Source organism: Bos taurus, chromosome 1 (assembly GCF_002263795.3).
Source record: "Bos taurus isolate L1 Dominette 01449 registration number 42190680 breed Hereford chromosome 1, ARS-UCD2.0, whole genome shotgun sequence".
NCBI classification, from domain to species: domain Eukaryota; kingdom Metazoa; phylum Chordata; class Mammalia; order Artiodactyla; family Bovidae; genus Bos; species Bos taurus.
In genome coordinates this window covers 141989861-142004427 of record NC_037328.1, presented here as the reverse complement: position 1 = coordinate 142004427, position 14567 = coordinate 141989861, and the positions used below count along the sequence as shown (strand labels likewise).

The following is a 14567-nucleotide window of genomic DNA, read 5'->3' as shown; positions in this document are numbered from 1 at the left end:
ACTCCCCAGGTATGGAGACTGGCAGCCACATTTACCAGGTTGGTCTTCATTTCTCTCTTCTCCTTTGGTGCCTAGAAATTTTGCTCCCTTTTTTTCTGGTACATTTAGATAATCATGTAAAGGGATTCTCACATTTTATACAACATTTCTAAATGTGTATTAGGCAAGTCTTCATATCTGGTCCACATAGGATAGGGGCAGGTCCAAGCCTATTGACCTAGGCATAGTGATGTACAAACAGTGAATTTTAATTTCATTGTGGCTGTTGACATAACCACCCTGGGTGACTGTGCGTGTGGGTGGGGCTGTTATGAAAGGGCTCAATCTTCATCTTTTGTAGTCAGAAATGAAGACTTAAACAGAAAACAGCAGTGAACAGCAGTGACCACTTAGGACAGGATGAACACTAAAGATTTGAACTTCAAGTTTTTAAAAAATATATTTATTTATTGGGCTGCCTCCGTCTTAGTTTCAGCATGTAGGATCTTTGGTGCAGTACATGGACTCTCTAGTGGTGTTCAGGCTCCAGAGCGTGGGCGCTCAGAAGTTTTGATGCACAGTCTTAGTTGCTCTATAGGACCTTAGTACCCCAATCAGGGATTGAACACATGTCCCCTGCACTTCAAGGTGGATTCTAAACCACTAGACCACTAGGAAGTCACGAACTTCAGGACTTGAATGTGGCTGCCCCACTGTGTGAGAGCTGGATTTTGGCAGTGGGCGACCAGTAAGGCAGGGGACAGTTGTGTTCTGCTTCCTTGTCCGGAGCTCTTTGCTTAATGCACCGTGTATATTTACTGATCTGATTAAAAAACACACAAGGAATAATTTGGCCACCTGATGTGAACAGCCAATTCATTGGGAAAGACCCTGATGCTGGGAAAGGTTGAGGGCAGGAGAAGAGGGCGACAGAGGATAAAATGGTTGGATGGGATCACTGACCCAATGAACAAGAGTTTGAGAAACTCCAGGAGATGGTGAAGGAGAGGGAAGCCTGGTGTGCTGTGGTCCGTAGGGTCTCAAAGAGTTGGACATAACTTAGTGACTGAACAGCAGCAACAACCAAGTGAACATGCCTACACATGTTGATTTGCTGATGAGAGGACCCCAAGGGGCTTGGGAATGAACAAGGCAGGGTATCTTGGCTGAGACCCAGCTCTCTGAAAGATCCCAAGTGCAGGATTCTGGGGGTTCTGCTTTCACTTTTTAAGGCAGCCCAAGTTTCAACATCCATCCAACAAGCATTCCTCAGCCCTTCCCAAGTGCCAGCGCCTGAGCTAGGAGCTGAGAACCTCTGGCCTTTCCTGAGGGAGAATGAAAAAGGCACACCAGTGATGTCCATGAAACCAACCCTGAAGACTTCTCTATTGACTTAAGATCTGACCACTGACTTTGTAATTAACCCACACAGATTTTCCTGTCCACTCAAATCCACCTTCAGAGGCTGATGGTGGCTTCTCGGGATGGTGGCATCATCAGGGAACTTTCCTTCTCGTTCTTTTAGCCCCGAGTGGAAATAACGATGTTTACCTGCCACTGACTAACTGGGTGAGGCTTCACTCATGAGCCTGCTCCTCCCGCTCCCCTCCCTCCCTCCACCCAGACTTGGGCTTTGCCTCTCTCCGTGGGACGCTGAACCTTGATCTCTGTCTGAGGGTAACCAGGTTTCCTCTAGCTGCCCCGGCATGTGGACCAACCTGGTTATTTCATGTGGCGCGGGTGGGTGGTGGCAGACTATGTGGGCCCCACCTCCAACAACATTGCCTGCGGCCTGGCCTGGTGGGTGTTGCCCACCTGCTAAGGCAAGAAGACACACCTTCTGTTCCCTTTCTTCACCATCAGAGAAGCCTGAGCATGGAGGGAGAATGGCATGCAGTCTGGAGACCCAGGTACAAAGCCGGCCCTCTGCTCCTGACTGTGGGCTAGCGAAGCTATGATGCCTGAAAACTGGATATCCACAGTCCTGTGAACTGTGAACTATTGGTGGTCTACACCCCAAGAGTTGCAAACAGAGACTCAGAGAAGTGCAAGCACACCTGTACTCGGAGCAGCTCGTTCCCAACCAGCAAGGGGGAAAGAGTGCAGGGTCTGTCAGTGGGTACCGGAATCAACCCAGCGTAGCATCTCCACACAGTAGCGTGTTATCCAGGAAGGAAGGAAGGTGAGTGAGCCTCTAAGTCTCTATGTCCAGAGAAAGACAACAGACACGTAGGTCACATACTGTATATTCCATGGATAGGGAAAGTCCTGGATGTGGTGGCCAGGCCTGGGGGGAGGCTGGGGAGAAACTGCTGAGAGGTCCAGGCTTTTCCTTTGGAGGGGAGGAAACACGGGGTTGGAACAACATTGTGAATGTGCTAGATGCTTCCTCAGCTGCCTCTAACGTGACTAATCTTATGCTGTGTGTATTCATCTCAATACATTAAAAAAAAGGTCCCTCAACAGAAGCAAGTCCTGCAGCTGCCAGGCCCTGAGCCAAAGGCAGCAAGGGGCCCCTTGTTTGTGTTTTCCTCTTCCAGGCCCGCTAAGGACCTGGGCGGTGCCTGGTGCGTCCTTATTTTACACTGACTCTGTCTTGTTTTATGATTCGCTGCATCTCTTTTGTAGATGTAATGAAGCTGTGCAGCATGGACATGTCAGACTAAGGCATCCCTTCAGTCCACCTTTTGTTCCTTCACTTCCTCCATCGTTTGCACAGACCAAGCTCCCACCGAGCAGTGTGGGTCACCTCCTGGTCTCAAAGGACACTAGGCCCTCTAGCGTCTCTGACACTTGCTCACCTTCTAGAGGACAGTGGGTGACAGAGAGAGCCGGCCCAGAGGAGAAGGGGAGGGAGGCGGCCTGGAAATTCCTTGCCTGGGGACCCAGCCCTCAGGTGGCTAGGGGATGGTGTTGGGAGGTCAGGGAGACCAGGAAAGCCCTTGCAGGTGGGAACAATGGACAGAGATGTGTCATGGGCTGGTGTGCTGGGAGTGATCTGGATGCCGGCCAGAAACGGGGGCTGTGGAGACACGGGGAGCAGCCCATGCTGCCCCTTTTGGAGTCAGTTAGGCAGTAGCTTAGAACACTATGGTCCCAGCGTGGGAGTGAGCCATCCTGGGCTCTTCCCAACAAGTTGGATGAGCTCCTAGGACCAGGCCTCATGGGCTGGAGAGTTGGGCTTGGGGCTGGGGAGGCTGTCCAGGGGCCCCCACCCCCACCCTACCCTCCACCATTTCCATCTTGGCTGGCAGGGCTCCCTCCCCAGGGAAATGGCTACAATGGGACCCATGCATGACCATCCACTCACAGGACACATCTTCCTGAGGCAGAGGCATCTCAGGCTGTGGGCCCCCAGAGCTGCACTTTGGAGCAACTCTGAAACAGCAAAACAGAGATGCTCCCAAGGAGTCAGAAGAGGCCTGGCTGTTGTGGAATCCTGTGTCGGTGCCGGGCTGGGTGGAGTTTCCTGGTGATTATTGGTGGTGGCAGTAATGATCTCCACACCCTGGCTGTAGCCATGTTAGGGATGGAGGGGTGGGGCTGGCCCATGAAGGAGGGGCTGGGGGAGCTCTGCCAGTTGTTTGGCACAGATCTGGCCCCTCCAGAAGGCTTCTCCCAGCCTTGGTCGAGCCTGGAGAGCTGTGTGTCTGATGCTTGTCAGCTTCTCCTGGTCTTGGGGGAGGGAGCAGGCCTGACACGCCCTGCATTCATCACATCTGTCCAGAGAAACAGAACAGTGGGTGTGAAAATGTGCAAATTAAGAGATTTATCGTGAGGAATTTGCTCATGAGATTATGGAGGCTGGCAAGTCCCAAATCCTATGGGGTAGACCAGATGGCTGGAGACCCAGCTGAAGTCTAAAGTTCATCGGTTGCAGCAGCCCTCTTTTTCGTGAGAAGGCAATCTTTTGTGCTACTGGGTTCTTTGACTGATGTGGTGAGGCCCACTCACACCACAAAGGGCAATCTGCTTTACTCCAAGTCTACCAATTTAGATGCTGATCTCATCCAAAAGCATTCTCACAGTAACAACTGAAAAATGCTTGGCCATATGTCTGGCACCATGGTCTAGCCAAGCTGATGCACAGAATGAAACATCACATTCTCCTCACCCTTACCAGCAGCCCTGGGTGCTGGAGCCCCCTCAGCATCATAGGTTCCCACGGAACCCTGTTCAGTTGGGTGAATGTCACTTACCTTGCATACAGGTAAACTCATAAGACTGAAGGTATTGGCTTGCCCAGGGATGCAGGGTGGCCTGGCAGTCCCACTAGGGGCCTGGACCACACATCCTCTCTGGAGATGAAACAACAGGAGGGAAGAGGTTAATGTAGACAACCACAGCACCGCCGAGGAGACCAAGTCACAGGAAACCGCTTCTGCTGATCTGGCCACATTCTTCCTTCATTCATCAAAGGCAGCAACGGCCTGCTGGGACCTGCCACAGGAAATCATCACCTCAATCTACCTGAACACACCTTCCTGGAGTGGCCTCCCCATCGTCCTCACTCACAACCCAGTTCTCCCTCGACCTTCAGCCCTGGGAACGACTCCCTGTGGTCCCAAGTCCCCTTGGGGGGGGGCTTCCAGGATGACCTGAGTCAGAGCATCTCAGCCAGGGGCCAACTTCCCTGATCATGTTGGTTAAAACCAAGGTCAGTATCATCACTCCCAGGGGACAAGGAGGATCCTGATTAAGTGGGGATGGGAGTGTGTACACTGGACTACAACCTTGGATATGAAACAATCGAGGCCCCAGAGTGGTGAAGCTATTGCCCAAGATCACTTTTTAATATCCCAAATATTGCACAAGACATACTTACAATAAAAAGTTAGCCATAATATAGTTTATTAATTTTTTATTAAAATGTACAATTCTCAATTTTACTAATGTTCTGTTTGAAATTTTAAAAATGATTCATAATTTTTAGCACAAGTATACCCTAAATATTGCATGGACTTACAAAAATGATGAATAGCTCACAAATGTTTATAATTTATACTTGTACTTTATTGTTTATGACTGTGTGTATGTCTGAAAGTCGCTCAGTTGTGTCCAACTCTTTGTGACCCCATGGACTATACAGTCCATGGAATTCTCCAGGCCAGAATACTGAAGTGGGTAGCCTTTCCCTTCTCAAGGGAATCTTCCCAACCCAGGGGTTGAACCCAGGTCTCCCACATTACAGGCAGATTCTTTACCACTTGAGCCACCAGGGAAGCCCAAGAATATTGGAGTGGGTAGCCTATCCCTTCTCCAATGGATCTTCCCGACTCAGGAATCGAACCGGGGTCTCCTGCATTGCAGGTGGATTCTTTATCAACTGAGCTATCAGGGACTACTCATACTAAAAAATTGTTGCTGATCTGAATTTCACATTTAACTGGGTGCCCTGCATTTTCTCTAGCACCTTACTTACGTAACATCCTCTTAGTAATTCTTGGTTCTTTGAAGAGTATAAAATTTTGTTTCTATTAAATTTCGAATTTTTCCTTGTTTTTTGTTTTATTGAAGTATAGTTGATTTACAACATGTTAGTTTCAGGTGTATAGCACAGCGATTCAGTTTTATATGATATATAAAATTTTTTCTTGTATATATATATTCTTTTTCAGATTCTTTTCCATTATAGGTTATTATAAGATAATGAATATAGTTCCCTGTGCTGTACAGTTGCTATTTATCTATTTTGTATATTGTAATTTATATATTAGCATATATATATATATATTTCTGCTAATTCCAAACTCTTAATTTATTCCCCCCCGAAAGTTTGTTTTTAAATAGTTCAATATTTGAATTTCTCTCAAGTAAGCTTATCGTATAGGTTTTACTGCAACCCACAGATGTCATTTTGTTGTTCAGTTGCTCAGTTGTGTCCGACTTTTTGGGACCCCATGGACTGCAGCATGCCAGGCTTCCCTGTCCTTCACTGTCTCCTGGAGTTTGCTCAGACTTGTGTCCATTGAGTTGGTGATGCCATCCAACCATCTCATTTTCTGTTGCCCCCTTCTCCTCCTGCCCTCGATCTTTCCCAGCATCAGGGTCATGACCATTAACAAAGAGCTGATATTTCTTGCATTACAAAGACAACGTGCTTTGCTATTTGCAAAGCCAGCCAGGAGAGGAAGGGAACAGGACTCTCTCCAATCTGCCAAGTTGCTTGTTCTTGTCCCTGGCCACCACTTCTGGACCAAGGACTTTGGGGGAGGTGTGGCGGTTCCTGGCTCCATCTGCAGGTACCCCTGGTGGGTGTGGCACTCAGTGGTGAAGCACCTGGGGTGGAGCCAGAACCCAGAAAGCGCCCAGGAGGGAGCTGGGAGAGTGTGGGCTGGCGGGGGAGCTGGCTGGAGTCCCTGAAGTCCCGGGTGCAAAGTGCGGAGGACTCTATTAGGCGGCTGTGAGTGCTCACCAGGGCACCTGACAGGAACTTTGGCCTCTTCTGTGCTCTGAGCATGAACTAACTCATGAGGTTAATTCAGGACACCAGCCAGGAATGTCCCTCTGAGAGGCTCCAGGCCTCCTTCCATCTTACCTTCTGTCTTCTCTCCCTTCAGCAGCCAGTGGCCTCTAAAGGAACTTGACTCTCCTTCCCAGGCCTGATGCCCCCAGGCCTTCAGTGGTCCTTTTGCCCCCATGAAGGCCGCTCACTCTAGCCTGTGTCCAGCCCCACTTTCAGTTACCCTCCTGGGCCTCCGTCCTGGCCCCTGAAGGGCTGGCAGCCCCTCTTACACATCCGTGCCCCTCCTTCTGGAGCTTCCTGGCTGGCCTGCTGCCCACATCCCTCCTCCTCCACACAGTCCTGGCAACATTCTCCAGGAAGTCCTCCCCACGTCCAGCTGTGACTGGGGCCAATAGGACAATGCCCTGCCTCACCTGTGGGACTCTCCCAGGTGTCTGCATTGAAGGAAACAGTGAAAGCATCTCCCCAACACCTCTCCCCCAACCACCAGAACAGGCAACAATAACACTCATAACAGGTGACCTGCCCCCCCACCCCATTGAGAGAAGAGAGTGCCAGGCAGGTGGGTGCAGGAAGCAGTGGCGGGTTGGAGGTGGCGAGGAGGAAAAGGAAGGGTGAGAATAACATGTGTTACACGACTCCACTCATATGAAATGTCCAGAACAGGCACAGTCATAGAAAAACAGTAAGTGTTTTGGTTTCCAGAGCCTGGGGGCTGAGGGAAATTGCAGGGTGTTACTGAAAGGGTAGAGTGTTTCTTTTGGAGGTGATGAAGGTTCTAAAATTGACCATGGAGATGGCTGGGAGATGGTTGTACAATTCTGTGAATGTACTAAAAGCCATTGCATTGAACACCTTAAATGAATGAATTATGTGGTATATGAGTTCTTGCTCAGTTGCTAAGTCATGTCCAACTCTTTGTAACCCTAGGGACTGCAGCATGCCAAGCTTCCCTGTCCTTCACCGTCTCCCGGAGTTTGCTCAAACTCATGTCCATTGAGTCCATGATACCATCCAACCATCTCTTTCTGTGTCACCCCCTTCTTCTCCTGCCCTCAATCTTTCCCAGCATCAGAGTCTTTTCCAATGAGTCAGCTCTTCACATTAGGTGGCCAAAGTATTGGAACTTCAGCTTCAGCATCAGTCCTTCCAATGAATATTCAGGGTTGATTTCCTTTAGGACTGACTGGTTTGATCAGAGGCTGTATTGGGAGAGGAAAGTCTGGATTCAAAGGTGGCAGGAGGAAGGTGTGAAGCACAGGGAGGAAGAGGGGTCTGGGGATGGAGGTCAATGAGAGGGCCGCTGGGCTGGTTCCCCGTGGCTGCTGTTACATGTGGCTTAAGACAGCTTGCATTTATCAGCTCTCGGTGCTGGAGGTCAGAGGTCTGATGTGGGCCTGGCTGAGATAAAGTCAAGTGGCAGCAGGGAGGTTCCTTCTATAAATCCTGGGGGAGAATCCTTTCCCAGCTTCTAGAAGCTGCTCATCTTTCTGGCTCTCTGGCCCCTTCCTCTAGCCTCAAAGCCAGCCAGCACTTCCCTCCCTCTCTGCTTCCCTGAAGGTCTCCTTCACTGATTCTCTTCCTCTGGGATGACATTGGGCCCACGTGGATAATCCAGAATGATCTCCCAGCTCACATTCCTTACCTGAACCACAGCTACAGGGTCCCTGCTGCCAGAAGAAATGACACAGGTCTCAGGACCAGGATCATCATCATCCCTGGGTGGAGAGGGGTGGAAGGGGGGTTTATTCTGCCCACCATAGGCATCCCCACCTGAGAGCAGAGAAATATGCTCCACAAATATGTGTTGAATGAAAGAATAGGGGTCAGATGAAACCCAATCTAGGCCTGATTGTTGGTCCTGGAAGTGGGGAGGATGATGCATTCAGTGGGCATCTCATGAGTGTTCGTGCCGATCTGCCTGCCTGCAGTAGAGACTTGGAGCTCAGCAGGCAGGTTGGAGAGTTCTAGAAATAGAACCTTTACACCTCCAGCCGTGCTGCCCAGGTCCAGTCCTGTGGAGGGTGAGATTAGGGGCAGCTTCCCCTTGGCCCACCCCTGCTGTTCCAGGGGTGCTAAGCCAGGGTCCGTCTCTGCCTAGCAGGGGCTGTGCGAGTAGGAGTCAGAAGGAAGGGACCTGTGACAACTCAGAAAGCCATTCCAGGCAAGCCCGTGTCCCCAGCCTTAGGGAAATAATTAGACTATTGTGTGCGAAATAACAATTAGGCCATTAAAGAGAAGGGCCAGGAGAATCTGCCTTCCCACGCCCTACTCCTAGACTAACCTTCAACCCCACTGTGCAGTCTGTTTCCTTTGCAGGTGTCCTGGTCTCCACGGCAACCGGGAATCATTTCACACACAGAAGGTTATGGTCGTGTGGGAATGGGGAGCTGGGGACATGTCAAGGGGCAAAGTTTTCATTTATAGTACCTGGGTAGAAAGGTGTCAGAACAGGTCTCAGCTAAATTCTACCCAGATGACTAAGCTGGCCTCCTGACCATTTATTTGTCTGTCAACAGAATGGCTGTGGTCATAGGGTGCTTTTGGTCATAAATAATAGAATCTCTAACTCTCAGAAGCTAAAGCAAAGCTTTCTTTAAAAAAATTTTTTTTTTTTTTGCATTTTAAAAATTGAAGTGTAGTTGATAACAATGCCTTCAATCATTTCATGAACTATGCAGGGAGGGCACTGGGTTGGTGAGATTTTTCTTGGCTTGCCCCTCAGTGGCAAGATGGCTGCAGGGGTTCCAGGAATCACATACTCGTAGGCAACACCCAGTGCAGGGAGGGGCAGGTGGCAAAGGGCTTCTATTCTCACAGCTCTTGTGTCACCTTGTCCAGAAGCCGTTGGCGACTTCACCTTCCTGATCACTGACAAAACAGAGTCACACAGCCACTGTCAGACACTCAAGCACTTTAAAGAAAAGGAAACGGGCGCAGGGAGCTTCCTAAAGTGTCTGCTCTCTGCGGCGGGTGGCCTGTGTCCCCTACCACACTCATGTGCATACGTACACACTCACATTTGGTCCAAGCAGTTCTGAAGGGGTGAGGTTAACCCCTTCTCAGGAGTGGACACCCCCGCAAGAACTGAATCAATCAGGACTTCCCCTTCCCCAGGCCCTGGGGAATGAGCGAGGGGTGGGCTCTGAGATCCTGCCCCACACTTTACTTTTCTTTTAAAAATATTTATTTATTTGGCTGTGCCAGGTCTTAGTTTTGGCGTGTGGCATCTTCAATCTTCATTGAGGCATGTGAGATATTTAGTTGTGGCATGTGGGATCTAGTTCCCTGACCAGGGATCAAACCCAGGCTCCCTGCACTGGGAGCATGGAGTCTTGGCCACTGAACCACCTGGCACAATCTGGAAGGAGGTGCCCACTGCATTTAGCCAGTGGCCAGGACCTAGCTGGAGCTTCAGGATACCCACTCTTTTTTTTTTTTTTTAAGTTTGAAGTCTTTTATTGAATTATATCAAAAGTATAGAGAGTTATTTTTTTGTTTGTTTGTAATTTTAAGGTTAATATGGAAATAAGTGAAAAATGAACTCTATGATGTCTGGATCAACTACCTGAATTTGTGAAGTGAATAACAAACATGCAATTATCATTTTATTGGCTGACTTTGGCCAACAAGTGAAAAACACATCATTCTTTTAGATGACTGCTGTGGGATGTGTGTAGGTAATAAAGAGTGTATCAGATTACAGAGTGACAGATTTATAGCAGAAGCACTGATTACAATGATGGATGTCTCAAATGGCAGAAGGAGCATTTTGCCAGGAGATGCAGAGGAATGGGCTTTGCATGAAGACAGCCTCCTAGAAGGGTGCCTACCCCCCACCCCCAACCCTGTGGCTCGCCTGTGGGACCACTCAGCTCCTGATTTCCTGCAGACAGTCTGCAGAGGCACCCGGAGAGGACAAGTTCTCATTTGCTTATAGCCTTGCAACTCTTTCCTAAGGGGATGGATACACGCCCTTTCCTTAAAAAAAAAAAAAAAAAAAGAGGTTGTAATCCACGCCTGGTCTTGTGATCTTCGTTTTCCTTTTGGGAAGAAGTGGAAGTTTTGTCAGGGAATATGGTTCTGTAGCCGATGTTAGTGGCGTTCCTACTGCACATGTGCCCCTCGGTGGGTGCAGTTCAGCCTCTCCACCAGAGCATCCTGAGTCTTCCTTGTCTCCAGGTGGGTAGCAGCCTTTGCACCTGGCAGGGCGGTCCCCTGTACAGTCCTCTCATCCAAAGTAGCCGATTCGTGAACTGCCTTTGAACCACTCTTTCCAGTCACTGCTCTCATCACAGCCCCATTTCTCCAGGCACTCAGACCCTCATCAGCCCCTCAAGACTCCCTCTTGAGGGTTAATGATTCACATGGCCTGGGACCCACAGCTGCCAAAGTCCACTCCGTCCCCTCCCCCATGCTGGCAGAATCTGCCCTTTGGTCTCAGGTGCCAAGGAGGAGAGAGTAATTGTTACTGGAGTCATTAAAATGTTTTCTGTGAAGTAGATGTGAGTTGAAAAAATTAGAAAATATAGAAAAGTATAAACAAGGAAATAAAACCATCTGTAAGCCCACTAACCAGAGACAAGGGCTATTAACAATTTAGTGTATTTCTGTCCAGGTTATTTTACCTGAGTATAACTCAGCATCCCACTAGGTATACAGAAACCCCTCTAAATGTTTAAAGCATGGTATTTAATGGTATTTAATGTGAGGAATAGGCCAGCTGAGAGCCCATGAGAGCCAGTGGTAAGATTCAGAACACCCATTAAATGTGAATTCGAGATAAACACAAATAATTTGTTGGTATAAGTATATTGTATGCGATATCTGTTTATCTGGCATCCAAGCGCAAGTTTAACTGGGCATCCTGGTTTTGTTTTTTGCCCTGTGTAGGTTTGAATGAGAACCAAAGCAGGCAGTTCTGAGGATGTGTGGCTCTTCCTCGTCCCACTACATGCATATGCACGCATGCACACACACGTGCACACGCTCACACACCATGGCAGGGCCCCCTGCAAGTCTTCCTCCAGGGCACTCCCTCTACTGATGTCCTGGCACAGTGTCGACAAAGCACATAAAACCAAGTCAACCTGGGCCTGGCTCACGAGGGTGCGGGCAGCCCTGCATTCTGACCCTCACGCCTGCTGTGTGGATTTTGCTGAGAGGCCAACCCCCCTGAGCCCTGGGGTCCTCTTCTAAAAATGGGGCCCACACATGCTTGCCCTGCAGGATCCTGGACGGTCAATAAAATACCGCAGAAGGAGCCCCAGCCTCATAGCAGGTACGGAATAAATGGGTGTTTTCATCATCTCACACCCAGTTTGCATTCATTTGGGAGGGCTGGTCAGGAAGACCCCACCACCAGCTGGGGGTCAGCTGGTGACTGTAGGGAACAATCTGGGGCCTTCCATGGCTTCAGAGAGGAGTGCTTCCTGCCTCCGTGAGTCAGTGGAGGCAAGGTGGCCTCCCCCATCCCCGCCTGCCTCCAACTGCTCTCCACGGCCTCCCCTGCTGGCTGAGGCCTGGTTCCCAGGACCCAGACTCAACTGCAAGGGCCTGCCCACTCGCTTATTACAATCTCTGCCCCTGCAGTGAAGGAATGTCATGGGGGACTGGTATGCCCAGCGCCTCCTGTGCCCTGTCCCCCGGGTCCCAGCTGCTGCTGTGGGAGCAGGTCTGGGGGAACCCTGTTCACTTCCTGCCCCTGGCTTCTCCTCGTGGAGCCTACCTGGCATGCAGATGGTGCCGGGAGATGTGGGAGTGACTGCTTGAATATGGGAGCCGGGGGGGGGGATGGGCAAGGCTGCTCCCTGTCTGACCTCACCTGACAACTCTGAAGCTCTGGGGGCCCAAGTCCTCATGACCCACCTCCCCTGTGTCTTGCAGTGTATTTCCTCCTCCAGTTTCACCTTCTTCCTCCCCTTGCTGGGGCTCTCTGGGGCCCTCTCCTAACAACGCCTGCCCACGGGCCCTCTTTCAGGCCCTGCACAGGGGAGCCAGGTGCTGACGACTGCTCCTGGCCAGCCTGGGGGGCGCCTTCCCAGAGGACACAGGAGGACGCCAGAGAGAAACCTGGAAGAGGAGGTGGACTGCGAGGATGGATCAGCCGTGATCCTGCTGAGCCCTATTTTGGGAACAGATGGTGTTGCCTTGACACTCAGATGTCGCCATTTCTAACCAGAGTCTAGCAGGCTGAGACCCCTGCCATCCCCAGGCTGCTTCTGAACAAAGGCACGCAAAGCGTCATGTGATTCTTGAGTCATGTCAGCACAGGGAGGACGGATGGGCCGCAACGGACAGCCTTGTCTGTGTTTTCTCCGGTACCAGGTTTTAAGGTTGAGGCTTCCTAGCCTCAGAGAGGCCAATACCTCCAAAGCCTGAGACCTGGCTGGCAGCCTCATGGGCTGTGAAACATGGATGGTGCTGCTGAAAGGACCCGCTGCATCGCAGACGGTAACAGCATGCTCCATCCACAGAGCCAGGAACAGGCCACGTGTAACCTTGAACCAATGCTTCTCTTCTCCTGGGAAAGTCACTAGGGCCCACCTGCCAGGGGTTGGGTCTCCCCAGGCCTGTGCCCCGGGAGCCAGATGCTCTTCCAGGGCCCATGACCTACTGCCCCACCTGAAACTTGACCCAGACTGGATGGACTTCAGACCCCAAACACTTTTGAGACAAATCACAAAAAGTCATCAGCCAACAAAGGTCCATATAGTCAAAGCTATGGTTTGCCCAGAAGCCACGTACGGACGTGAGAGTTGTGACCGTAAAGAAGGCTGAATGACAAAGAATTGATGCTTTTGAACTGTGGTGTTGGAGAAGACTCTTGAGAGTCCCGTGGACAGCAAGGAGATCAAACCAGTCAATCCTAAAGGAAATGAACCCTGAATATTCATTGGAAGGACTGATGCTGAAGCTGAAGCTCCAATATTTTGGCCACCTGATGGGAAGAGCTGACTTACTGGAAAAGGCCCTGATGCTGGGAAAGATTGAAGGCAAAAAGGGAAGGCAGAGGATAAGATGGTTAGATAGTATCACTGACTCAATAGACCTGAGTTTGAGCAAACTCTGGGAGATAGTGAAGGACAGAGAAGCCTGGCGTGCTGCAATCCACAGGGTCACAAAGAGTTGCACATAACTTAGCAACTGAACAACAACAGAAAAACAGCTTCTTCAGGTAATGTTCTCACCACTGCATCTTTGGCACCATCAGGGTTTGTGCTCTGGCTTTGTATTTTAATTCTTTTGTTCTGTCTGCCCTGCATGTTTCATGGGTACAAACCACAAAAATGAAGTGGGCATGCCTGGAGCAGGCTAGGCTTCTCCCCACATCTTCCCACATGTCTCTCCTCCCTCTCCCACCTCTGCTCCTCCAGGAGAAGCTAGGCAGTGATATTATTTATGTGATCCCCCAAAGACATGTTGGGGTTCTTATCCCCTATATTTCAGAACATGACCTTATGGGGATTCAGGGTCTTTATAGAGGTGATCAAAAAAAATGAGGCATGGCAGGCGCCATGTCGGGCCTCGAAGGAGGCAAGAAGCAGCCCCTGAAGCAGCCCAAGAAGAAAGCCAAGAAGATGGATGAGATGAGTTCCAGCAGATACAGAAGGAGGAGCAGAAGAAACTCTAGGAACTAAAAGCGAGGGCTGTGGGGAGAGGCCGCTTGACCACAGGTGGAATTAAGAAATCTGGCAAAAAGTAAGCTGTTCCTTGTGCCTAAGGCAATGGCGATCCTTCATTCCGTTCTTGTTTAAACACCTGGATGTCCTGCCATGACGTCTGTTGCCACCTAGAGCTGATAATAGAAGGAAGCGTTGTCTTGGAACCTATTGTCCATTGAATAATAAACTTGTGTGAAAAAAAAAATCATACGCTGGCTCATCTTGTCTTTAGTACTTCTCAGCCATTCCTACCTTAGCTGTGAGACACACAAAAACCCAGCCCAGAATATTCCTGCCAGAGTGTTCTTTAGTCTTTGTTCTATCCTGAATTCTACACCACCTGGAATTAACCAATTTATTTGCAAAAAGGGGCTTCCCAGGTGGCATAGTAATAAAGAATCTGCCTGCCAATGCAGGAGATGTAAGACATGGGGGTCTGATCCCTGGTTGGGAAGATC

General features: G+C 49.9%; 1 pseudogene; it reads left to right on the top strand.

Annotated features, from left to right (window-relative positions):
• The first annotated feature begins 5630 nt into the window (after window positions 1-5630).
• On the top strand, window positions 5631-14317 carry LOC112448001 (translation machinery-associated protein 7-like; annotated as a pseudogene).
• Window positions 14318-14567: the final 250 nt, after the last annotated feature.